Raw genomic sequence first — 24,985 nt, 5'->3', positions numbered from 1 at the left:
CATTTTTTTGTTCACATTTACCTGTTTATTAAAATTGCTATCAATGTTCATTAAAATAAGCCCTCCCCTGAAAATAAGCCCTCTGGTGTTTTTCTGTCCAAAAAATTAAGAAGACAGTGTCTTATTATCGGGGAAGCACGGTATAATGAAAGGCTTATGGCCTCAGGCAAATGCCTCATCAAGTGGGAAGATTCAGAGTTCAAGGGGTTTCCCAGAGCCTATACCCCATCAATATTTATGTATCCACAATCTTACTCATATATAGACATATGCATTCATATGTATCTATGTAAAACCATACTATACTTGTTTGTCCATTTTTTCTCTGAGGGTAGATAACATCTTCATTCATAAGTCCAGGTCTTTCCATATTTTTTGAGTCCATCAACTCATCATTTCCTGCACCACAGCAATTCCAACCTTATACTGTCTAGTTATTTAAGTAGTCTAAAATAATATTGATTAATATGGCTGACATATAGTATAGTGTCCCTGTTTTACTCTTTTGATTAGATCTGTTTTAGTTTTAGCTTTCTCTCAGATAATGATTACTGTCCCTGATTTTTTCCCCTAATAAATTCTACTTCTGATTTTATTTTATTTGTATGTATCTCTTATTTCCTATCCCTCCTGATTCCTTTAGTTTACTTCTATCTACTACCTTGCCCTTTTATTACTTAACCTACCCCTCCCCCAAGATCCTTCCCTTTTCCTTTCCATGCCCCCTTTCCCCTTACCCTCTTGTTTCTTTCTGAATTTAGAAGACTTTTATAGTCTTCCAAATATGTTATTCCCTCTATATCCCATTCCTGTTAATCTAGACACCCTTCCATAAACTGCATCCTATTCCCTCACCCTCTTATTTCTTTATAAATTTAGAAGACTTTTATTCCCCTCTAAACATATATGGTTCTCAGCAGAAGAATTTTTTGGAAGCAGCATCATCATGGAGGCAGAGAGATGGAGAGGATTGCTGAGGGCCAATTCGAACTGCCCAGGACTTTTAAGAGCTGCCACCCAGAGCTGCCAAGGACTGAGGAGACATGGCTGTTATGCTGGTACTTTGTCTGTTTTGATGCTGTTTTGCCAGATTGGTCCACTGGTGAAGGACAGTGCTGTTGTTGCAGAGGTACTGGAACCCTGCTGTTGGTTTAGGGGTCCTGAGATTGTTCTGCAGATAGAGAATGAATTACACCCACTGGTGAAGGCCAATGCTGTTGTTGCAGAGGTCCTGGAACCTTGCTGTTGATTCAGAAGCCCTGAAGAAGGATTTTCTTGTTGTATGTTTACAGAAATCCTGGAAGAGGGTTTTGCTAATTTTTTCAGGGGTCCTAGGACTGTTCTGCAGACAAAGAATGAGTTAATGAGGACACTGGCTATGTATCTTGTGGCCTTGCTAAGCTTTGTCTCTGCAGGAACAAAGATTGCTGAGAACTTGCCTCAGGTCAAGATGAAGAAAAGACCTCTCTTTGGGTATTAAATGCTGTGCTTAAGCTTATTGTAACTCTGGGGTAGATGGCCTATTCAGTTGTGATCCAAGGGTGGGAAACTTGACTTTTTTGTGCTCTAGGACTGACCAAATGAATGTACTTTGCTTATGATTGGAAACTAATCTCCATTTGAGAAGAAGGGCTTTGTGATTGACTAAATGAATGTACTGCCTAGGGGTGGAGTAGTACTTAGAAGTGGGACATTGTGATTGACTAAATGAATGTAATGTCCAGGGGTGGAGTAGTACTTGGAAATTATTGAATTACACTTGGTGAATGCTGTATTTTGAATTATGCTATATTTTGATTTTCTCTGTTCTTAATTTGTCACTGAATAAAATGGAGAGCTGCTATGCTGGTATTTTGAACTTTGGGAAGTTGCCTTTGCTTGGCATTACAGAATGACACCTTGGTTGGGAGCCTGGGTGACTGGAAGGATGGAAGTATTTTTAACAAGAATAAGAAGGTGACAAAGAAGGGATGGTTTAGAGGAAAAGATAATAAGTTCAATTTTGGACATGGTGAGTTTAAACTCAAATGTATATTAAGATGTCTCTGGTATATCCACGTTCTAGATGTCTAACAGATAATTGGGGATGTGAACCTGGAGGTAAGAAGAAAGGTTAAGGCTGGATGAGTTGATTTGAGAATCATTAGCATAGAGGCAGATGATAACTGAAATTTAGCAAGTGGAGAGATCCCATGATAGAGCCCTATGTGACATCCAGAATTAGTGGGTGTGACCTGGATGAAAATCCAGCAAAGGAAATTGAGAAGGAACCGTTGAATAGAAAAAGCAGGGTCGTGAAAGCCTAGAGAGAAGAGTATAAAGGAGAAGAGGGTGAGCAACAGTGTCAAAGGTTTCAGAGAGGTCGAGGGGATCTAGGGCTAAGAAAAAGTCATTAGATGAAGTAATTAAGAAATCACTGGGGGGCAGCTAGATGGTGCAGTGAATAGAGCATCGGGTCTGGAGTCAGGAAGACCTAATTTCAAATCTGGCCTCAGACACTTAACACAAAACTAGCTGTGTGACCTTGGGCAAGTCACTTAACCCCAATTGCCCTACCTCTCCCCCCCTCCAAAAAGCAAAAAAAATAAGAAAAAAAAAAAGAAATCACCAGTAACTTTGGAGAGCAGTTTAGACAGTGATGAGGTCAGAAACCAGACTGTTGAGAGTCAAGATGAGAGAGGAAAGGAAGAGGAAGCATCTGTTATAATCAACCTTCTCAAAAAGTTTAGCCACAAAACAGGGGGAAGAGATGAAATAAGAATGAATGGGGATGGATGGACCAAATGAGGGTTTTGTATTTTTTTGAAGAAAGAAGACATGGGCATATTAGCAGGCAGAAGGGAAACAGCCAGTAGACAAAGAGATTGAAAATAAGTGAGAGAATTAGGAATGATAACAGGAGACAATCTTCTGGAAAAGATCTGATGGAATGGCAACTAATAAGCTAAAAAATGTATGTTGACTAACTGATTGATGTCACTTTGGTTTAACTGATCTAATCTTAACCTTCTAACGGAATGGCAACTAATAAACTAATAAATGTATGTTGACTAATATATATATATATAGTTCTCTTTTTCACCCAGATCTGATGTGAGTAGGGTTCCCTCTAAAAATTCCTTCCTTATGCTCTCCCCCCTCCCTATCCCCTTTTTGAATTTAGAAAACTTTTATACACACACATATGTATTGTTCCCTCCTTAACCCATTCCTGAAGAGGGAAGGTTCCAGCACTACCAGCCCTCTACCCCTATCTAATACCTCTACATCAGTTCTTCCTCTAGCACCTCATTTGTATAAGATAATTACTGTTTTTACTTTTTCCTAAACAGTATTACTTTTAAAAATCACATCATACTTAGCTGTACCCCAATCTTTCTTTCAAACTACCCAAATACTAATAACAATCTTAGACATATAAAAAGTAAATAGTTTGTCTTGTAATTAGTCTTTGATGTATATCTTTAATTTCTCTTGGATCTTATATATCACATTTTCTATTATGTTCAGGGGGAATTTTGCAACAAAATTCTGAAAGTCTGGCAATTCATTGAATATCCTTTTTTTTTCCTATTCAGGATTATGCTTAACTTTGCTGAGTATGATATTTTCAGCCACAACCCCAGTTCTTTTGCTTTTTGATCTAGTATTCCAAGACCTGTGGTCTTTTAGTGTCGCCATTGCTAGGTCTTGTCTGATTCTAATTGTGGCTCTGCTATATTTGAATTGTTCTTTTTTTTCTTGTTGCTCATAATATTTTATCTTTGAGCTGGGGGTTTTGGAATTTGACTATGATATACCTGTAGGTTTTCCTCATAGGATCTCTTTCATGTGATGATCGGTTGATTTTATTGTTGTTATTTTTAGTTTCCCCTCTTGTTCTAATGCTTCAGGACAATTTTCTTTAATATTTTCTTGCATGATTATATCAAGATTCTTTTTTTGATCATCACTTTCAGATGGTCTGATTGTTCTGTGTTTTTGTTCCTTGACCTGTTCTCCAGATCAGTTTTTTTCTTATGAGATATTTCACATTCTCTTCTATTTTTCATTCTTTATATTTTGTTTTATTATTTCTTGGTCTCTTATAGTGTTGCTGGCTTCCTGTTGCCCAATTCTAATTTTCAAAGAATCATTTTCTTCCTTAAGAATCTGAATCTCCTTTTATAGTTGACTGACTTTCTTTTCATAATCTTGTTTTTCTTGGATTGTTCTGATTTTTTATTTTTTCTCAATCTCTCTCATTTGATTTTAAAAGTAATTTTAAAGTTCTTCTATGAGCTTTTTTTGGGCGGATGAGATTTGACATTACTCTTTGGGATAGGAAAGGCCTTCAAAAATTTATTTATTTATTTTTAATTTTCAACATTCACTTCTGTAAGATTTTGAGTTCCAAATTTTCTCCCCATCTCTCCCCTCACCCCTCTCCAAGACGGTGTTCAGTCTGATAAAGACTCTACATATACATTCTTATTAAACATATTTTCACATTAATCATGTTGTAAAGAAGAATTAGAATGAATGGGAGAAACCACAAGAAAGAAAAAACAAAACAGAAAGAGAGAGCAAATAGTATGCTTTGATCTGCATTCAGATTCCATAGTTCTTTCTCTGTAGGTGGATAGCATTTTCCCCCATGAGTCTTTTGGAGTTGTCTTAGATCCTTGCATTGCCAAGAAAAGCTAAGTCTATCAAAGTTAGTCATCACATAATGAGACTGTTACTGTGTATAGTGTTCTCTTGTTTCTGCTCATTTCACTCAGCATCAGTTCATGTGTCTTCAGATTTTTCTGAATTCCACCTGCTCATCATTTCTTGAAACACAGTAGTATTCCATTATGTTCATATACCACAACATGTTTAGCCATTCCCCAATTGATGGGCATCCCCTCAATTTCCAGTTCTTGGCCACCACAAAAATATCTGCTATAAATATTTTTGTTTGTGTGGGTCCTTTTCCCATTTTTATGATCTCTTTGGGATACACCCCTAGAAGTGGTATTGCTGGGTCAAAGGGTATGCACATTTTTATAGCCCTTGGGGCATAGCTCCAAATTGCTCTCCAGAATGGTTGGATCAGTTCATAACTCTACCAGCAATGCATTAGTGTTCCTGTATTTCCACATCTGCAGCATTTGTCATTTTCCTGTTTTGTCATGTTAACCAATCTGATAGGTGTGATATAGTACCTCAGAGTTGTTTTGATTTGCATTTCTCTAATCAGTAGTGATATAGAGCATTTTTTCATATGACTAGCTTTAATTTCTTCCTCTGAAAACTGCCTATTCATATCCTTTGACCATTTATCAGTTGGGGAATATCTTGTATTATTATATATTTGACTCAGTTCTGTATTTTAGAAATGAGGCCTTTATCAGAGACACTGGTTATGAAAATTCTTTCCCAGTTTTCTGCTTCCTTCTTAATCTTGGTTGCATTGGTTTTGTGAAAAACCTTTTCAATTTAATGTAATCAAAATTATCCATTTTGCATTTCATAATGTTCTGTATTTCTTGTTTGGTCATAAATTCTTCCATTCTCCATAAATCTGAGAGGTAAACTATTCCTTGCTCTAGGGGAGGCTTTTTTTTGCTTCAGTATCCTCCTCTCTGAAGATGAACCCATCTTCTCTGTTCCCATAATAACTTTCTATAGTTGGATTCTTTCTCTTTAAACTGCTTGTTTTTTTTTTTATTTGTAGAAGCTTATTAATGTAATTACCTGTACTCCTGGAATATGGGTTATGGTACCTCTGGCCTCAGATCTTCCTTCAGTTTTCCCTGCTGTCCTGGAACTGAAACCAAGGACTCCACACTTTTATAAGTGCCCACAGCCAATGGCATCCAGTCCCATTACTTCTGTACTGACAAGGTATGTGCTGGTTCCTTTTCTCCCTGTGACAGCAGCACAGTTGGGCCTGGCATCCCTTATCTGCAGAGGTTCCCTCAATCTTCTCCTCCTCACCCCATGCTTGACTCCCCACACTGCGGAGGAGGTGAAAATTCCTGTGGTTGGGGCTGAGGCTAGCCCTAGGGCTCACTGCTTGCTGTTTCAGTGGAACTAACCTGGAGGTGTTTACACTTCATAGAGACCAAACCTTGGACCTGGGATTTTTTTGGGGGTGGGGGGGCAATCTTCTCTAATTGTCCCAGGAAGACCACTATTCTGCCCCAACTCTTGTTTATTTTTACCTCTCTGTTCACCTTGGGGCACTATTTTGTCTTGTTTATGGAGGACATCTGGAGAGCTTGGAATTTTTTTTACCTATTCCACCATCTTCCCAGAATTCACCTTTACCTTCTTTCACTGCAACTGAAACTAGTCTTCATCATGACTTTTAGTCCACTGGTACTTCTTATTCTCTTAGTCCATCATCTTAATCCATTATCCCTGGCTTCACTTGCCTCCTTATCCAGCCTAGCTAAAACCTGGTTTAACTGCTTTAGAATCTGCCCTAGAATCCCTTGCCCCTTTTGACCTGCTGCTATTCTAGCCCTGCTAATCATCAATGCTAGGTAACTCCCACCATCTGCTCTCCCTGCTACTGCTCTCAGGAGTCTGGGCTTTATTGCAGAAAATTAGAAAACTGTTGATTTGGCCTCCTTCATATTAATGTTATTTAGCCTCAGCTGGATCTCTGCTGTGATTCACCAAATCTTTTTTTCTATTAAATCCTTTTTTATTCTTAATTTAGTAATCAACAAAAACAAACCTTCAGATAAACAAATTTTAATGTCATAAATTCCCAGCTTCTTTTAAAACAGGAATATATTAGCTTTAACAAAATAATAGCAATAATGTCCTATTTGCTTCAGTGCTCCCTTCTCATCTTTTTCTTCAGTCGTTGAATGAACATTTATTAAGAAGCTGCTGTGCCTGTCACTTGAGTAAGTGCTGGGGATATAAAGACAAAAAATAGAAAAAATCTCTACTCTCAAGAAACTTACCTTTTATCAAGGGAAACAACATATACTTACATATGTAAGTATATGTAGTACAAATATACACAGAATGAATATGAATTAATAACAACTAGCATTACTATAATGCTTTAAGGTTTATAAAGTGATTTACAAATATTGTCTCACTTGATCCTCACAACAGTATTGGGAGGTAGATGATAAATGTCATTTAACCCCATTTTACTGATGAGGAAACTGAGATAGAAAGAGGTTAAGTGACTCGCCCAGGATCACATAGTTAGTAAATGTCTAAGTCCCGTTTCCAACTCAAGTCTTCCTGACTCTTAAGTTCAGTGCCTTATGTACTGCACCATTTGACTGTCTAAGAATAGAATAAATACAAAGTAGTTAAATAAGAAATAATTAAGTAGGTAGGGCACTAGCAATTAAAGGATTGAGAAAAGGGTATAATAAAATTTGTGTATTATTTTTATTTTGTTGCTTAAAAAACCAAACAGAACAATAGTCACAGTTAAAAGGGACCCCAGTGGCAATCTAATTCATCCCATACTTGAGCAAGAATTCCTGCTGCATTGTAGCAGATCAGTGGTTATTCCACTTGTGGTAAGAGGGAATCTACTGAGCCCTGAGGCAGGTCATTTGACCTTTTGATCTTTTTTATTGTTAGGAAATTTATCTAGACTTCAAGCCTAAATGTAACTCTTTATAACTTCTACCCACTGTTTTCAGTCCTATCTTCTAGGACTAGTCAAAACAAGTCTAGGGGCGGCTAGGTCGATCAGTGAGTAAAGCACTGGCCCCGGAGTTGGGAGGACCTGAGTTTGGGTTTCAGCCTCAGACACTTAACACCCACACAAAAAAAACTAGCTGTGTAACCTTGGGCAAGTTACTTAACCCCAATTGCCCTCCAAAAGGCAAAAAAACCCCCCAAAAAACCAAGTCTAATCCTTCTATACCATAGCCCTTAAAATACTTGAGGGGAGCTATCATTTCCCCACTAAGTCTTCTCTAGGCTTACACATTCCCCCTTTTCACAGAAATTAATTTTCTTCAACTGATCCTCATATAGTATGAACTCAAGGCCTTGCTGGTGACTGTCCCCGGATAACAGTATGACCAGAACAGAGCACAGAGGGATTGTAACTCCTTATTCTTTTGTACTCTGCCTTTCTGAATACAATTAAAGTTTGAATTCATTTTCTTGGCTACAATATCATATCTCTGATGCATATTGAGCTTGCAGTCCACTAGATTTTTTTCAAAAAACCTTGTCCAGTTACACCCCTTCATCTTGTATTAATGAAGTTGATTTTTTGAACCCAAACATGTTACATATATCCCTACTGAATTTCATTTTATTAGATTTAGCTGAATGCTCTAGCCTGCCAAGGTAATGTTGAATCTTGACTCTTTTATCCAATATGTTAGCTATTCCTCTCACTTTTATGTCACATTCAAATTTAAGTATTCAATCTAGTGTATTTTTTAATCCAAATAATTGGTTAAAAAATTTAAACAGTTCAAAACCAGACATAGAGTTCAGGGGCACTCCATTGGAGTACTCTTTCCAAAGAACTTGCAGATTTGATTGCTGGGCCACTGCCACTTGACATGGAATCATTGTTGACTATTCTTTGAGCCCAGACAATCAACCAGCTATGAATTTTCTTAGCTATACAATCATTTAGCCCAATTTCTGCATCTTTCCCACAAGAATACTGTAAGAAGACTTTATCAAATGCTTTGCTAAAATTTAGGTAAATTATAACTACAATATATACCTCATCTACCAGCTTAGGACCTATGTCCAAAAAGGAAAGGAAATTTGTTGGGCATGACCTGTTTTTGAAGAAACCATATAGTCTTTGGCATATTTACTAAGCATCTTTTACATTCTAAAATGTTCCCAGAAATGAAGCGATACTTCTTTCTCATTGATTAAAAAAACAAAAACAAAAAACAGGACATTTGGCCTTCTTCAGTCTGTTAGTGTCTTTCCTCTTCTTTGTTATCTTTCGGATGTCATTGGCATTAGCCCAACAATCAAATCTGCAAGTTTTTTCTTAAAAGTTTCTTCTTGCAAGTTACTGAGGATGTAATTCTTCTAGAGCAGGTGACTTGAACTTGAAGTAGAGTATAAGCTTCTTGAGGACTTTATCCCCAGGGTTTACCACTATATCTGACACATAGTAGTCACTTGATAAATAATGCTTGTTGATTGATTAGGTAACTAGGTGATATAGTAAATAACTTAGGACTTAGAGTCAGGGAAGACCTAGATTTGGATTGACTCTCAGATGTTTACTAGCTGCATAACTTTGGGCAAGTCACAGAGGTTCATCTTTAGTTATATGATCTTTACTCAACTCCACTGAGCCATCATTTCTATTCCTATACCAGAGAATGTGGTTCCAGATATCTTTAGCCATTCCCTTCTCCCACCCTTCACATATATCCCCAGCTCCTCTCTATGTGTTGTCTTCCCCTATTAAAATATAACAGAAATTATTCTGCTTCAGTTTCCTCATCTAAAATGAGGATAATAGCACCTAGCTTCACAGGGTGATTGTGAGATAAAATGAGATAAAATCTGTAAAGTACTATATAAATGCTAGTTATTGTTATTATTATTATTATTTTTTTTGGCAAGGCAATCAGGGCTTAGTGACTTGCCCAAGGTCACATAGCTAGTGAATGTCAAGTGTCTGAGGTAAAATCTGAATTCTAATCCTCCTGACTCCAGGGTTGGTACTCTATCCACTGCACCACCTAGTTGCCCTGCTAGTTATTATTATTAATTAATTTGTTTATCAGAGTAGCTCAGTGTTTTCTTACCTTAGGTGTTACCACCCCTCCCCCCTTTAGCCATATTTGTTCTATTCTTTCCTTCCTAGAGGTAATTAATAACTAACATTTAAGCTTTATGAAGAGCTTTACATGCATTATCTCAGTAGAATGCCAACAACCTTATGAGATAGGCACTATTACCCTCATTTTATACATGAAGAAACTGAAACTGAGAGTTTAAGTGATTTGCCCAGAGTCACACATCTAGTAAATATCTGGGGGCAGGATTCAAACCTGATTATAAGTAGAGGACTCTAAACACTTGACAGAAAAAGGAGAAGCAAAAGAATTAAACATCTCTTCCTTTAATCGGTATTTATCTTCATCATCTTCACTGCTGTGTGGGATGAAAAACCCCACTTAAAATTTAATCAAGAACATGGAGATTTTTCAGGATAAAAACAGGAAATTTTATCTCTTTCCCCTGGGGAGAAGAGGGCAGTCCTCCCCATGACAGATCAGGGAGAGGCCTGTGTTACAAAAGACTGAACAAGAATTTATACCCCAACGAAGTCAAGTTCCCCGTTCTCCCCCCCCCCCCCCCTTCTCCCATTGGCTGAGGGGAGGGCAAAAATCTTTCCCAATAGCAAATACCAGGGAAGCCCACCACTATACCTAAGTGACTGTGGGGGGGACGGGGTGCGGGGCTTACAAACAACAAGGAAATAGGGGATAGCCAATTCAAATGTACCTACTCTTATTTGGCAAATGCCAAAGTGAAGAAGGGAGGGGCTGAGAGCTTAATGCTGATTGACAGCAAGGGAAAGGAGGAGGAAAGAAGAGAGAAGGGGAAAGGGGGAAGCCGACAGTCAAAATTGACACCAAATTCTAATACACATTCTGAGAAGTTTTCAAGTTTTCAGACACTCCCCTTAGCAATTTTCCTATCCTTTTGTTTCTCCTAATTGTGTTTAGCCTCCCACCCCCTTTTTATTTCCCTTAGTTTTCCTCATTAGTCTCAGCTCATTCTGAGCTTCAGCATCCTTGACACTAGTCTTAAGGGACCATGTTACACTTTGATTCATTTTTCATTACCTGCCTTTGATGCCACCTTCTGTATGTACATTTTATCAGTGTATGGAGGCAATGAGGTACAATATAAAGAGTACTGGATTTGGAGTAGGATGACCTACTAAGTCAGAATCCTGGCTCTGCTACTTACCCTTGTGGGACCTTAGAAGAGTCTCTTCCTCTCTCTGGGCTTCAGTTTCCTGATCTGAAAGATGAGAAGATTGAACTATATGATCTGTAAGATTCATTCTAGCTCCAAATCTAAGATTCTGTGAGACTACATGTTGTTTTTCCAGTTCGTATTTTTCTTGGAAGCTTTTGGTGCAGGAGTTCTGACTTTGTTGTCTTCCTCCTGTTCCATACTTTGATCCTTTTTGTCCCCAAAAAAAGGAATCTAAGGTTTGACTACTGTGCATGCTTTGCTTCCTCATGTTGCCACTCAATTACTTGACTTTTGAGCTTTTTGCCACAGTAGAACTCTGCCTGTAGAGAGGAGAGCTTTGTCCCAAATTGCTGGGGTTTTCACAGCTGCCAGAACTATTAGTTGGGTACCCTCTCTGAAGCCTCCACAAGCTCTGGCACCTGGTCACACACCCCAGGACCTCTACCCAAGACCATGATCTAGATCCAAGCAGGTTAAAGCAAGAGCGATTATCCTCTGAATGGTCACTTGATCACCCTATGATCTGCAGGCCAGGAGCTCTGAAGCAGCCATGGGGCAGCAGCTCCAGGGCCACCACACCTAGGCCACTTCTTGCCCCAGGGGGCAGGGGCTGGACCACGCCATCCCCCCCAGTTCCAACAGAGTTCTACACTGACCTTTTACTTTGTCTTTGGCATTTATGGGTTGATAATTCTGGAAACCACCACAGCTGCTGGTAATCCACTCTCCCAAAGTCTTCGGGCTGCCCTGGGGCTAACCCCCTCCCCCCTCACGTGGGTCTGGGCTTAGCTCCCAGCACATTGTAATGGACCGTTCCTGCCAGCCTGCTGGGCTGCCTTCAGTGGGAGATTTGTTTCTCTCTGTCACTTTGTGGGTTCTATTAGCTTTAACATTTGTTTAGAGTCATATTTTATAGGTTTTTGAGATGGTTATAGGGGGAGCTCAGAGTTTTCCTGCTTCTAAGCAGCCATCTTGGCTCAGCCATGCTACATGTTGTTTTTCAAAATTGGTTGGTGAGCTCATTGTGTATTCCCATCAATCTTTTTAGATTACTCCTTCTTTCTCTCCCCATCAGAATTAATTTTCTTTGTATCTTTGGAATTTTATTCTTGAAAGCCTCCCATTGTTCCTAGGCTGACTTTCTCTATAAAGCCATGGGTTATGCACTACATTGTAACTACTCTCAATGGTATCTAGCTTGGTGGATATGCAGGGCACCTTTCCCCTCCTGTCTTCCTATTTAAAAACCTTTTAATTAGATTTTAAAGACTCTAACCAAATACATTCTTACCAGTTGAGAAATCCAAATCCCACTTCCAAACACTATTAACACTTTTAACCAACTATTCACTTCCCAAATTGTTTTTCTTTTTTCAAATCCTTACTCCTAATAGACAACATTGATGAATAAACCACCTGGGTCCCTAAAATCTTTAACTTCTTACACAAGACTTTGTAATCTTTAGCTAGGTAGATCAATAGATGATCGTGCATTTATTAAACATTTACTATGTGCCAGGTACTGTGCTAAGCACTAGGAAAACAAATATAAACAAAAAGACAATCCCTACCCTGAAAGAACTTACATTCTGATTTTATGATATTTGTAAAGTGCTTTACAAACCTTAAAGTGGTATATAAATGCTAGCTGTTGTTATTATTATTGGACTTATCAGAGGAAGAGGTGTGAACTTGCTAGCAATAAGATAAAAATATAATACCTTTTGACTGACGCTGCAATTTGTAAATGACTCTGAGATATACCTCTCACCTATCAGATGGATAATATGACAGAAAAGTAAAATGATAAATCTTGGAGAAGATGTGGGGAAATTGGAACACTGGTGCATTGTTGGTGGAGTTGTAAACTGATCTAACCATTCTGGAGAGCAATTTGGAACTATGCCCAAAGGGTTATAAAACTGTGCATACCCTTTGATCCAACAATACCACTACTAGGTCTATATCCCAAAGAATTCATAAAAGAGGGAAAAGGACCCCCATGTACAAAAATATTTATAGCAGCTCTTTTTGTGGCAGCAAAGAATTGGAAGTTGAGGGAATGACTGAACAAAGTGTGGTATATGATTGTGATGGAATACTATGTGCAGTAAGAACTGATGAGTAGGCAGACTTCAGAAAAAGTGGAAAGACTTATATGAACTGATGCTGAGTGAGGTGAGAAGCAGGAGAACATTATACACAATAATAGCAACATTGTATGATGATCATCTATGATAGATTTAGTTCTTCTCAGAAATATAATGATCCAAGACAATTACAAAGGATTTGTGATGGAAAATGCTATTCACATCCAGAGAAAGAACTATGGAGTCTGAATGTAGATGGAAACATGCTATTTTTGCTTTTTTGTTGTTTCTTGTTTGATTTTTCTTGCTTGTGGTTTTTCTCTTGTGTTCTGACTCTTCTTTCACAACATGACTAATGTGGAAATACATTTAACATGATAGTACATGTATATCCTATATCAGATTGCTTGGGGAGGAGGAAGAGAGAAAAATTTGGAACTCAAAATCTTACAAAAATGAATGCTGAAAACTATCTTCACATGTAATTGGGGAAAAAATAAAATACTAATAAGTAGGAAAACAAAGAGTCCTGTAAATGGCAGAATCTGATGTTAGTTCTCTTTCAAGCAGAGGAAAGAAAGGAGATTGAGCCTTATGTTAATGACCTTGCTCAGTGGATGAGGTCAGGACTGCAAAAGGACTAGTATCTGAGTCTCTGGGCCTAAGGAAGAGTGGAGCAGCATTCCTCAAGCCTTTTTATCATTTCTTCCAGAAGGGAGAGAGAGAAAGAGAGACAGAGAGAGCATCCTGCACTTTGAACATAGATAATCATTTGGACATGACAAAAGCACAAACATTGTATACTCTATGTAGGTCACTGTAAAATTATCCTTGCATTCCATACTTGCTGGAAATGAGCTCTCCAGTCTTTATGAGTCTTGCTCTCCTGTAGATTTACTGAGATAAAATGCTTGTGGGCATTTTTACCTTGTCAATCTCCTTACTTTATTAGTTGTAATCAGTCTTTGCTTCTACTAATTTTACTCTTAATCATCTCCTTCAAGTTTTCTGATAAATGATGTAAGATAATAAACATATAGGGGTGGCTAGGTGGCATAGTGAATAGAGCACCAGCCCTGGAGTCAGGAGGATCTGAGTTCAAATCCGGCCTCAGACACTTAACACTTACTAGCTGTGTGACCTTAGGCAAGTCACTTAACCCCAATTGCCCTGCCTTCCCCCCTCCAAAAAAAATTTTTTTAAATTAAAAAATAGATAAACATATTATAAATTAGTATATCACCTTTTACCTAGAATGTCATTGTAGCAAAAATAGTCAAAATATGTGTTCTGGACTTCCTATAAGCTTATTTGAAATGCTCTGAATAGAAATTAATCAATAAATATTTACCAAGTACCTACCATGTGCCAGGCACTTTGCTTGTTGATATTGTTGTTTAGTGAATCAGTCATGTCTTACTCCTTGTGATCCCTTTTGGGGTTTTCTTGTAAGAGGTACTAGAGTGGTTTGCCATTTCCTTCTCCTGCTCATTTGTTTTTTTTTTTTAGCAATTGGGGTTAAGTAACTTGCTCAAGGTTACACGGCCAGTTATTTCTGGGTGTGGTGCTAAGTATCTGAGCCCAGGATTCGATCCCCAGGTCATCCCGACACTGGGGCCTGTGCTCTTACTCGCTGTGCTACCTGGCCGCCCCTCTCCTGCTCATTTTACAAATGAGGAAAGTGAGACAAACAGGGTTAAATGACTTGCCCCGGGTCACCCAAACAGTAAGCATCTGAGGCTGGATTTGGACTCAGGTCCTCCTGACTCCAGGTCAGGCACACTATCCACTACACCACCTACGTGCCCCCTGTGCCAAACACTAGGGATACAGAAAAAGGTAGACTTCCAATCTGAGAATGCCAACATGCAAACAAATCTAAAACAAGCTGAATATAGGATAAATAAGAAATAATTAATAGAGTGCAGGCCCTAGAATTAAGGGAAGACTTTCTGTAGAAGATGGGATTTTAGTTGGAACTTAAAGGAAGCCAGGAAAGTCAGTAGTCAGAGCAGAGAAGGGAGAGCATTCCAGCATCCAGAACATAGAGATGGAGTGAGTGTCTTGTTTATGGAAGAATAAGGAAGTTGGATTGAAGAGTATATATAGGGGAGTTAGGTGTAAGAAGACTTAAAAGGTAAGAGGCAGGTATGTTGTGAAGGTCTCTGAATGCCAAACAGAGCATTTTGTATTTGATCCTGGAGGTGATAAGGAGCCACTGAATTTTATGGAGTAGTAGGGTGACATGATCAGATCTGCACTTTAGGAAAATCATTTTAGTAGCTGAATTGGAGAATGGACTAGAAAAGGGAGAGATTTAGGCAGTCAGACCTACCATTAAGTTACTGAAATAATCCAGGCGTGAGGTGGCAAGTGCCTGCCATGGAGCAGAGTCACTATAGAGAAAAGGTCTTAATAGAGAGATGCTGCATGGATGAGATCAACAGGCCTTGTTTATAGGGAGTGAGAAAGAATGAAGAGTCCAGGATGACACCGAGGTTGCCAGCCTGAGGGCCTGGGACGATGGTATTGCCCTTCACAGCAATAGAAATGTAGGAGATGGTGAGGGTTTAGAGGGAAAGATGAGCAGAAAATATATTGGCAATTCTAAAAGAAGAAAAAGAGGAGGAAAAGAAACCCCAATTCCAGGCTCAAATAATGATCTTACCTCCTGTTTTACTGAGAAACTTGAATTCTACCAACTCCCCTTCTCCCATAATACCCCTTTGTGTCTTTAACAGATATCATATCTATGATGTGCAATGCACTTTGCTAGGCCATCTTAATCTCTCTTTCCTACCTTCTTTTCATAGAAAAAAGAAGTGGGCCCCCTTTCTGTGATTCCACCCATGACTTTGATTCCCATATTCCTCAGATACCTCCACAACCTCAAAATAAGATAAGGCATGTGAAACACTGCAGACTTTAAAGTGCTGATTGTTATTTATTGCTGTTATCATTTTATCACATTCCTAGAGCTTGAAGGGAATTTAGGGATCACCTGGTCATATCCCCTTATTTTACAGGTAAGGAAACTGAGGCCCATCAAGGGGAAGAGACTTCCTCAAAGCCACAGATTCAGCTGTTGGCACAAGTGGAATTCAAACCCATCAAACATCATCTTCAGCACCCTTTCTACTGCTATGATATTATATCTCAGCCACTATTCCATCCCTGTCTTGTAACTTCAGTTTCTTCTCCTCTCCTCCCTAGTTTGCTCAAATTTTTAAGTAAATCTCATCAAGTTTCAGTGGCAAATGCCTACCTCGAAATCCAATGTTCATTTTACCCTATAGGAAAGTACGTGTACCAGAGTTTTGTCAGGTTTCTTTAGGACACTAAATATTGATGGCATTAGACTAATAGTCTAGGATAGAAAATGTTGGCAGTACTGCCAGGCAATGAGGAGTTGTGTTGAGTCACCCACCTTTCTCATTTTATGCTTTCCTTTCCAAAGCCTGTTCTGACATCCAAGAAGTATGCAGAGGCAAATGCTGGGATTCTCCAGCAGCAGTACAACTCTAGTGTGATCATCAAATAGAGGGTTTGGAGATGATTCCTTGAGAAGGTGGCCAGCATCCTGGTCAAACTGAAATCCTAAGATTGTGGACTAACTCTCATTGCAACCTTTAAGGTTCCTGGTAAGGGATGGAAAAATATTTATTATATTCTCCAGTGTTCAGTATTAAGACTGTAGCACCCCCAGATATAAAACTGGGCATACTCTTTGATCCAACAATATCACCGTTAGGTCTATATCCCAAAGACATTTAAAAAAAGGCAAGGGGAGGGGGAAAGGATCTATTTGTACAAAAATATTTCTACTAATTTTTTTTTTGCTTTTTGGAGGGCAATTGGGGTTAAGTGACTTGCCCAAGGTCACACAGCTAGTTTTTGTGTTAAGTGTCTGAGGCCAGATTTGAACTTAGGTCCTCCTGACTCCAGGGCCAGTGCTCTATTCACTGCACCACCTAGCTGCCCCAAACTTTTCTTTTTCTTTTTTTTTTTACAAAAATATTTCTAGCATATGAACTGATGCAAAGTGAAGTGAATAGAACCAGGAGAATGTTGTACACATTAACAGCAATATTGTGTGATGCAAAACTGTGAATGACTTAGCTATTCTCAGCAATATAGTGACCCAAGACAATCTCAAAGAAGTAATGATAAAGCATATAATCTATATCCAGAGAAAGAATTTATATTGTCTGAATATAGACTAAAGTGTTCTATTTTTCACTTTTTTCTTTCATTCTTTTTTTATTCATCTTCTTGTACAAAATGACTAATAGGGAAATGTTTTACATGATTGCATATGTTAAAAAAAAAAGACTTGTAGCACCCTTGCATAGCCTCATCTGTGTAGTCTTGTAAAAAGCAGAGGTGTTCCTATTGTATTTCCTAATAAGTATTGTATTAGACCTACTTTGAAATTATATAGCCAGATTCTGCACAGATCTAGTAGCTGGCTTATTTCCAACCTGTGAAGATATAAGCAGGCAAATTCTGAGACTGATCAGAAGCAGTAGGATCATCTTCTTAGACTAGAAAGGGAAAAAGACCCTGCTGTGTAATGTCCCCAGCAAACCATTATACTACCCTAGTGCATCAAATATTTCATAGGGTATAGTAGTACCTCAGAGATATTATGAGTTCAGTTCCAGACTACCACAATGGAGCTAATATTGCAATAAAGTGAGATACATGAATTTTTTTATTTCCCAGTGCATATAAAAGTTATGTTTACTCTATACTATAGTCTATTGAGTGTGCAATAATAATATTGTCTAAAAAATACATACCTTAATTTTAAAAAATACTTTATTACTAAAAAGATGCTAGCCATCATCTTTATTACAGCAAGTCTGTAATCTTTTTTGCTAGTAGGAGATCTTGCCTTAATGTTGATGGCTTTTTACTGACCAGAGTGGTGGTGGCTGAAAGCCTTGTAATTTCTTAACATAAGCTTGCTGCCTCAATGGACTCTTCCATTCACTTTAACATTTAGAGACCATTGTGGTGTTATTAGTTATCCTCATTTCAATATTGTTGTGTCTCAGGGAATAGGGAAACCAAAGAGAGGGAGAGAGACAGGAACAGCTGGTCAGTGGGAACACACACAACATTAAACAATTAAGTTTGCCATCTCTTTTTTTAAGAGTCATAACTAAAGATTTAATATTTCAACATGAAAAGAATCCAAAGCTGTTTCATTTAATCAAACTTTTGAAACAACAGGAACTCTGCTTTAAAAATTTTAAATAAGACAAAACAAAATTACTTTATCACCCAATGGGCATGGCTTGTGATGTCCCCAAACAATTATAATAGTAACATCAAAGATCACTGATCACAGATCACTGTAACAGCTATAATAATAATGAGAAAGTCTGAAATATTGTGAGAATTATCAAAGTGTGACAGAGATATGATGTGAGCACATGCTGTTGCAAAAGTGGAGCTGATAGACTTAGCTCTATGCAGAGTTGCCACAAACCCTCCATTTGTAAAACATACAAATATCTGTGAAGTTCAATAAAGCAAAGTCCAATAAAACAAGGTATGCCTATACTCATTATTAATTGGTAATAAAAAATAATAACTACAATGTGATCATGAGGCTTCCATTAATTCTTATTTTCTCTGTTAGGAAATAATTATCACCTCTAAAATGTTTATTAAAAATTCTTTCCCTTAGTTTTAGACAAAAAAAAATACCACTCAAATACATTTGACAGAGGAGGTATGTATAGGTCACAAGACTATTATTGTTTTTCTGGCATTTTTTTAATTTAAAGAGAATGAATTTTTAAAATATTTATATACTCTGTTGTTTATTCTCTGATGATGGTTTATTCTGCTTATTTCCCACCCAGCTGTTTAATGGATTTTAGGATCTCCAGAAACTCATCCTTCGCAAAAATAAAATCAACAATGAAACTCATCCCTTCTCATCATCCTCTGCTCCTAGGGCCTCTCCCTCTCTCTGATTGGAGATAGTGGAGGTTGGACTTTGGAGACTTCCCTCTTTGATTCTCCTCCATATAAGGAGGGCCCTCTGGGTATTCACTCCATCATTTCCCACCCAGCTGCCTTCCTAGACTTCAGGATCTCCAGAAACTCATCTTTCTCCAAGATGAAATCAACTCTGGAACTCCCACTTCTGGAGATCATCTCCCTGCAGGACTTTTCCCACCCCCTTTTCAGTTTTTTTTTTTCCTATGTGTTGCTTCTCCTATTCAATAATGAGTTCTTTCAGGCCAAGGAATAATTTATGTCTTTCTTTGTATCCCTAGTATGTTAGTATAGGGTCTGGCACATAGTAGGCCCTTAATAAATATCTATTAACTCACTCTCACTGATGGTGAGCTAAGTTGATTACTTCATTTTAAGCCATTCCCTGCTGATTTGTTTACAGAGCTGGGTTAAATAGCTGAATTGTTATCTTGACCCTTTGCCTAGATATTTTCAAAGTAGGCAGTTTTACATAACAAAAACATCTTTTAACCAGGAGAGAAATTGAAAACAGTTCCTAGAATTTTACATTCACACACCAGTTGTAGTTTTATCTTATTTTGGTAGACACAGTCTATGATTTTGCAGTTTAATGACAACTGAATTCTAACATTTATTACTAAATGTTTATGAATGCCAAAAGAAAATGGCACGTGCAAAATCTATGCAGCGGTGCTAATTATAAACTGGAAATGCATAGAATGAACTGGTAATTTAAAAATAAAGCTGATTTCGGTCCACTTGTCAGTATATCTAAATCTTACCACATTTCTACCATACAAGTGAATCCAGCTTCAGATTTCCCAAGCTGGAATTCTTAAAGCAAGAGAGACACTCCATTATCATTTGTAAATTTCCACTCACAAGTCAGCCTGGTAGTGTCTGTTGGCAGAACGGGCTGTGACCTTTTTAACAGTGTGATATTCGTCATCGCTTAGTGTTTGGGATCAGCTGTACGCCTGCCATTGGAGTGAGAGCTTCAGAAAAGGGGTGCTGAAAAAGAAACTAAAGGCAAAAAGCCAGGAATCCTAAGTTGTTTTTTTTTTAATTGCAGTACATCAGGGACTTTGAAAGAGAAATTCTCTTTTCATTCAAGTTTCTTATAATATTTGCTGTGATTCATACATCGGCAACACTGTAGTTAATTTTATAAGATAGGTAGAATACAGAGAAATGAATATGCGGAGGAAAGTTGAAATTCAGGAGACATAGGTCAAGAAACAAAGCTGGCAAGTAAGTGGTTTAAACTTGAAAGTAACCAAGTTGCTGCCCTAGGTTAACTTGAGTTTTTCTTTTATCTTTCTACACATTTCTCTTAGCTAGGCTTTATTCATCCCTCAGTGAGCCTCCTGGGACTGCTTTGGGGAGAAGCTCCATTAGTTTTCTGAGTTGCTCAATTTAAGAACAATGCTAATTAAAATCTATAACAATTTAAACTTTTCAAGTTAGCATCCTCTTTTTTTTCCCCCTCTTCCAGCAGTTTTGGAACCTCGTGCTCATATAGAACTTAATCTAGAAGTTATACTGAGGAGGGTAATACTAAATTAATTAAATTATCTTTTGTTTACATGAAAAGTCATTTATACCATCCTGATAGACAAAAATAGTCTAGCAGACCTGCATCAGTATTCCCTTAAGAATGTGTCTCATAAAGCTTCCATATATTTAGAAAAATGTTTATAACAGGTCTTCTTGTAATCATAAAAGACTGCAAATGAAATGCTTCTAACTGATTGGAGAATGACTAGACAAAGGATGGCATATGGCTATAATCTAACATTATTGTAGTACAACGTACAATATAAGGACTTCAGAGAAAAAGGCTTGTAAACTGAGAACAAAGTAAGCAGAACTAAGAAGCAACATGAACAGTGACTACAATAATGTAAATGAAAAGAACACTAAAATGAAGCCAGACTGAGTAATTGGAATGACCAATATTGGTCCCAGAGGACGGATGATAAAATATGATTCTCCGTAGAAAGATAAGGGATTATGGTGCAAAATGTTGCGTACATTGTCAGATGCAGTTACTGTATCAATTGGTTTTGCTTCCTTGTTTTTGTCTGTTACAATTAGGGGGAGAGAGGGAGGATGGCATATCCAGAAATTACTGTGATATAAAATTTAAAACACCAAATAGAACTGAGAGTTTTAAAAAGAAAAGTATATTTTTACAAAATGTAGTAAGTTATTAACACTGAAATCATAGGGATAATAAGGCAAGTATTCATGTGAATGTGTCGATCTCTTGGTTTTTTTTTAATTAACTATTATAAAATTGTTGAAGGTGCAGAAATCCAAGTTGACCCTTCTGGTTCAATGTAGGGAGATTTCTCAGAATTTGAACATTTCAAAGTTCTAGTGTCTAAAGAGGTATGGGCTCTGGGAGCCCCCTTGAGCTCTCCTTGAGTCCTTGAGGTATAGGCTCTTGAACTCTGATTAAATCATCTCTTTTGATGAGGCAAATACATGAGGCCTTACATTGTGGCTGAGCCCAAGCCTCTATTACTAGACTTCCCACCCTCAGCCTATCAAAGTGTTGATCCACCCTTGAATTGGCCTAGCCCACCATTGTTTGTGGTCTCCAGGTGGCCTCCAGTGACTTCCCACCCTTAATCACTCCTTGACCTCACTAACTCTTCCTGAAAACCCTTCCCAAACTCCTCCTCTGGACCATCCCTAGATTCCTCCCACAGCCTCCTGTATATAAGACCCCATCTTGTCTCCTTGTTCGTGAGAGCACCATAGAATAGTGAGAGTGCCATAGAATGACCTAGTACAGACTTACTCTGTGTCTAATACAAATGAGCTTTTAATAAACTTTACTTTTCTTTGGCTGGGGAAGTCTTGAGTCAAATTCATTCACAGGACCTGGCATGTTGGTATTTTGGGGTCTCCAGAGCAACCCTAACCCTCTTTATGGGTAACCTCTTCATAAGAGAAACAATTCTAAAGAATCAAAAGAATTCTATCTTTGAGGGGGCCTGCCATAATAATGTCAAACTCAGTGTTTGATCTAAGAAAGACAAATAGAGGGGCAGCTAGGTGGTGCAGTGAATAGAGAACCAGCCCTGGAGTTAGGAGGACCTGAATTCAAATCCCGCTTCAGACACAACACAAAAACTAGCCTGTGACCTTGGGCAAGTCACTTAATCCCAATAGTCATACCTTCCCCGCTCCAAAAAGCAAAAAAAAAAAAAAAAAGGAAAAGAAGAAAATAAACATTTAAAAAAATAAATAAAATTAGATTGTCCAAGTATGCAGTTTTTTATTTCTCTCAAAGTGAATGGAATGTATATGTATGAGAGCTGCAGTTTTGAAACTGAGCTCATTTTAGGGTTCGGATGCACAGTTTATGTGGATACATCAGGTTGATATCATATCATCATCCTTTTAACTCTGGACAGAGGGAATACCTCTTTTATAAGGTCCTCTCCAACCATACAAGACCACTCCCACCTTAGGCTATCTGGACAGAAAATTCTGTCTCCACCCAAGCATGAGTAGAACACAATGGAGCTTCCTTACCTTAGATTAAATTATTTGGGAGTTTGTGTTGGCAGTTTGACCAGAATAAATAGTCAATGTAATCTCATTATCAGAAATGTCCTTCTGAATAAAAATTGAACTTTTGAAAGAAGGGGGCTGAGGAAAGCTCTGAATATACACACAAGGTATATAACTTTTTGATTATAAAGAAAAGCTATTTCTGCACCTCCTCTTCATCACTTTGCATTCGCAAAGACATGTTTATATGTCATAATTTTCTGAATTTCTCACTAACATTTGGCAATTTCTGATTAGGAAGGTAAGGGTAATAATGCCTTGGTGACATGGAAAGAACATTGAACCCAGAGGATGTGGGTTCAAACCCGAGCTCAAAATTGGGATCTGCCACTTACTAACTGTGTCAATTTGGGGAAGTCACTTAACACTTTGAGGCTTACTTTCTTCATTTGTAAAATGGGGAGTGGGGAGTTGGACAAAATGATATCTACAATGGAATCCAACTCTAAAATCTATGATTCTGTGAATTGGTGATAAGAAGTGAGTATGAGGTGTGTGTGTTTGTGTGCATAGGGGTATAGATATGATGATAATTCCATTCCTGGAATCTGATCTCTGTAGTTAAGATCCTCCTTAGACTCCTCCTTAAGACCCTCCCCAAACCCCTCCTCTAGACCACTCCTAGATCCCTCCCACAGTCTTTCTGTATGTAAGATCCATCTTGCCTCCATGAATGTGCTGAGAATTCAATCTAGCACAGATTCAGTCTTTCAGATTGTTCTGGCCTATTTGTGCAGTGTAAACATCACAAATACTTAGGCTCCTTAAGAGTCTACCCATTATGGTGAATATTCAATAAACTTTGCTTTGCTTTGGCTGAGAGGAAGTTTGAGTCAAATTCATTGGACATGACCTGGCATGTTGGTATTTTGGGGTCTGGAGCACCCCTAAGCCCTTAAACCTCAACACATTTACATATATTCATTTATAATATAATTAGATAAAAGTGGAGCAAAGGCAAACACTTTCTCTTTTCTCTTTCCCATTCTCATTTTCTAGTTTGCCTCAGCAAGTTCACAATTATGTTACTCACTAAAAAGATAGACATTCACCAATATAGAAGAGCTATATCTGTGTATCAGCAATGCAATATTCACAATGCTTATGGAAATTACAGATATGCTGATGTAATTATCCATCACAAAATATATCAGGCTTGCTATATGGGGGAATAAGCTAGAAAATTTATTAAAATACCAAAAGACTGAGTCCCAAAACCAGAAAGTGAAAGCCATCAGAGTAGTTATGAAATTGGCACAGGTAGATAAAGTAGAAAGCACCCACATTCTCAAGCCTTTAAAACAGAACAGGCTACCTCAGGCAAAGGTCCTCCTCTCCCCACTCACAGCAACCACCCAGCGTCCAGGAAGTGTGCTCCCAGCATCGTCGGCCCCTGGCAGTCCTCAGCAGGAGTCCTTAGCAGAAATTCTGGCTGACTCAAAAAGGACTTCCTGCTCCCACTGCCGCTGCCTCTGCCATTGCCACTGCTAGCCACTGCAGGAACTCTAGCTTGGCTTCCACTTCCTCTTGCTCGCCCTTTTCTGCTATGTCAGCAAGTCCAATGGGGCATGGAAGATCTTTAAATCCCATAACCCTTACAATCTGTCAGAGGCACAGCTTTTAGTTTCATGGAATAATTAGTAATAGATCTTTGGAAGTCCAAATCAGTATCCTTGATTAGTTTCTCTCTGAGTATCCAGGTGTTATAGGTCAGCTCTCACCAGCCAGTTAACTCATAGCTTAGGTTCAAGATTGTGGCCCATCTAAAAGTCAGCAAAAGGAGATTTACTTATCCATGACAAAGGAAGGTTAATCAACAAGATTATGCCTTGGGGATACCCAATTGATTCAACTGAATGGACTTCCCTGATTTTGAGTTGGCCATAGCTTTTTATACTCAGGTGACCAGGAAACAGTAAATGGCCAACACCTTCAGTTCCTTGAGCGAATTAAGTCTTAAGAATGGTTTCAATCTCTTTTAATGGAAAGAACTATCTTAGTCCAGAAGGCTGAGGACTCTGATAGATCTTGACATACTTCTTAGATAACTAGCTTTTTAGTCATTAGCAGAGTGTAAATTCTTTATGATCAGGAACCATGCCTTATTCATTCTGTATCCCTTATATTTTCCAACATGTCACCATGCACACAGGTATTCAATAAATGTTTGTTGGCTTAATGAACACTGAATTCTAAATATTAATAACAATACCACAATATATTCTTGTTGCTAAGGGGCAGCTAGGTGGTACAGTGATCCTGGAGTCAGAAAGACCTGATTCCAAATATGGCCTCAGACACTTGCTAGCTAAACGACCCTGAGTAAGTCATTTAGCCTCTGTCAGTCTCCATTTCCTCAACTATAA

The 24,985-nt window shown here is 38.2% G+C and overlaps 1 long non-coding RNA gene across 1 annotated transcript; it reads right to left on the bottom strand.

Moving 5' to 3' along the window:
* Positions 1-6,690: 6,690 nt before the first annotated feature.
* Positions 6,691-24,150, bottom strand: LOC138146954 (uncharacterized). Its single transcript, XR_011164672.1, has 4 exons — positions 23,935-24,150; positions 16,462-16,672; positions 10,933-10,986; positions 6,691-6,894 (listed from the first exon to the last, which is right to left on the bottom strand). It is a non-coding gene; the product is annotated as an uncharacterized lncRNA (long non-coding RNA).
* Positions 24,151-24,985: the final 835 nt, after the last annotated feature.

This window comes from Petaurus breviceps, unplaced genomic scaffold, assembly GCF_028583685.1.
Source record: "Petaurus breviceps papuanus isolate PSGF00001 unplaced genomic scaffold, PetGlider_PUasm1.0 90775, whole genome shotgun sequence".
NCBI classification, from domain to species: Eukaryota; Metazoa; Chordata; class Mammalia; order Diprotodontia; family Petauridae; genus Petaurus; species Petaurus breviceps.
Note: the sequence above shows the minus strand (reverse complement) of the source record. Positions and strands in the feature narration are given on the sequence as shown.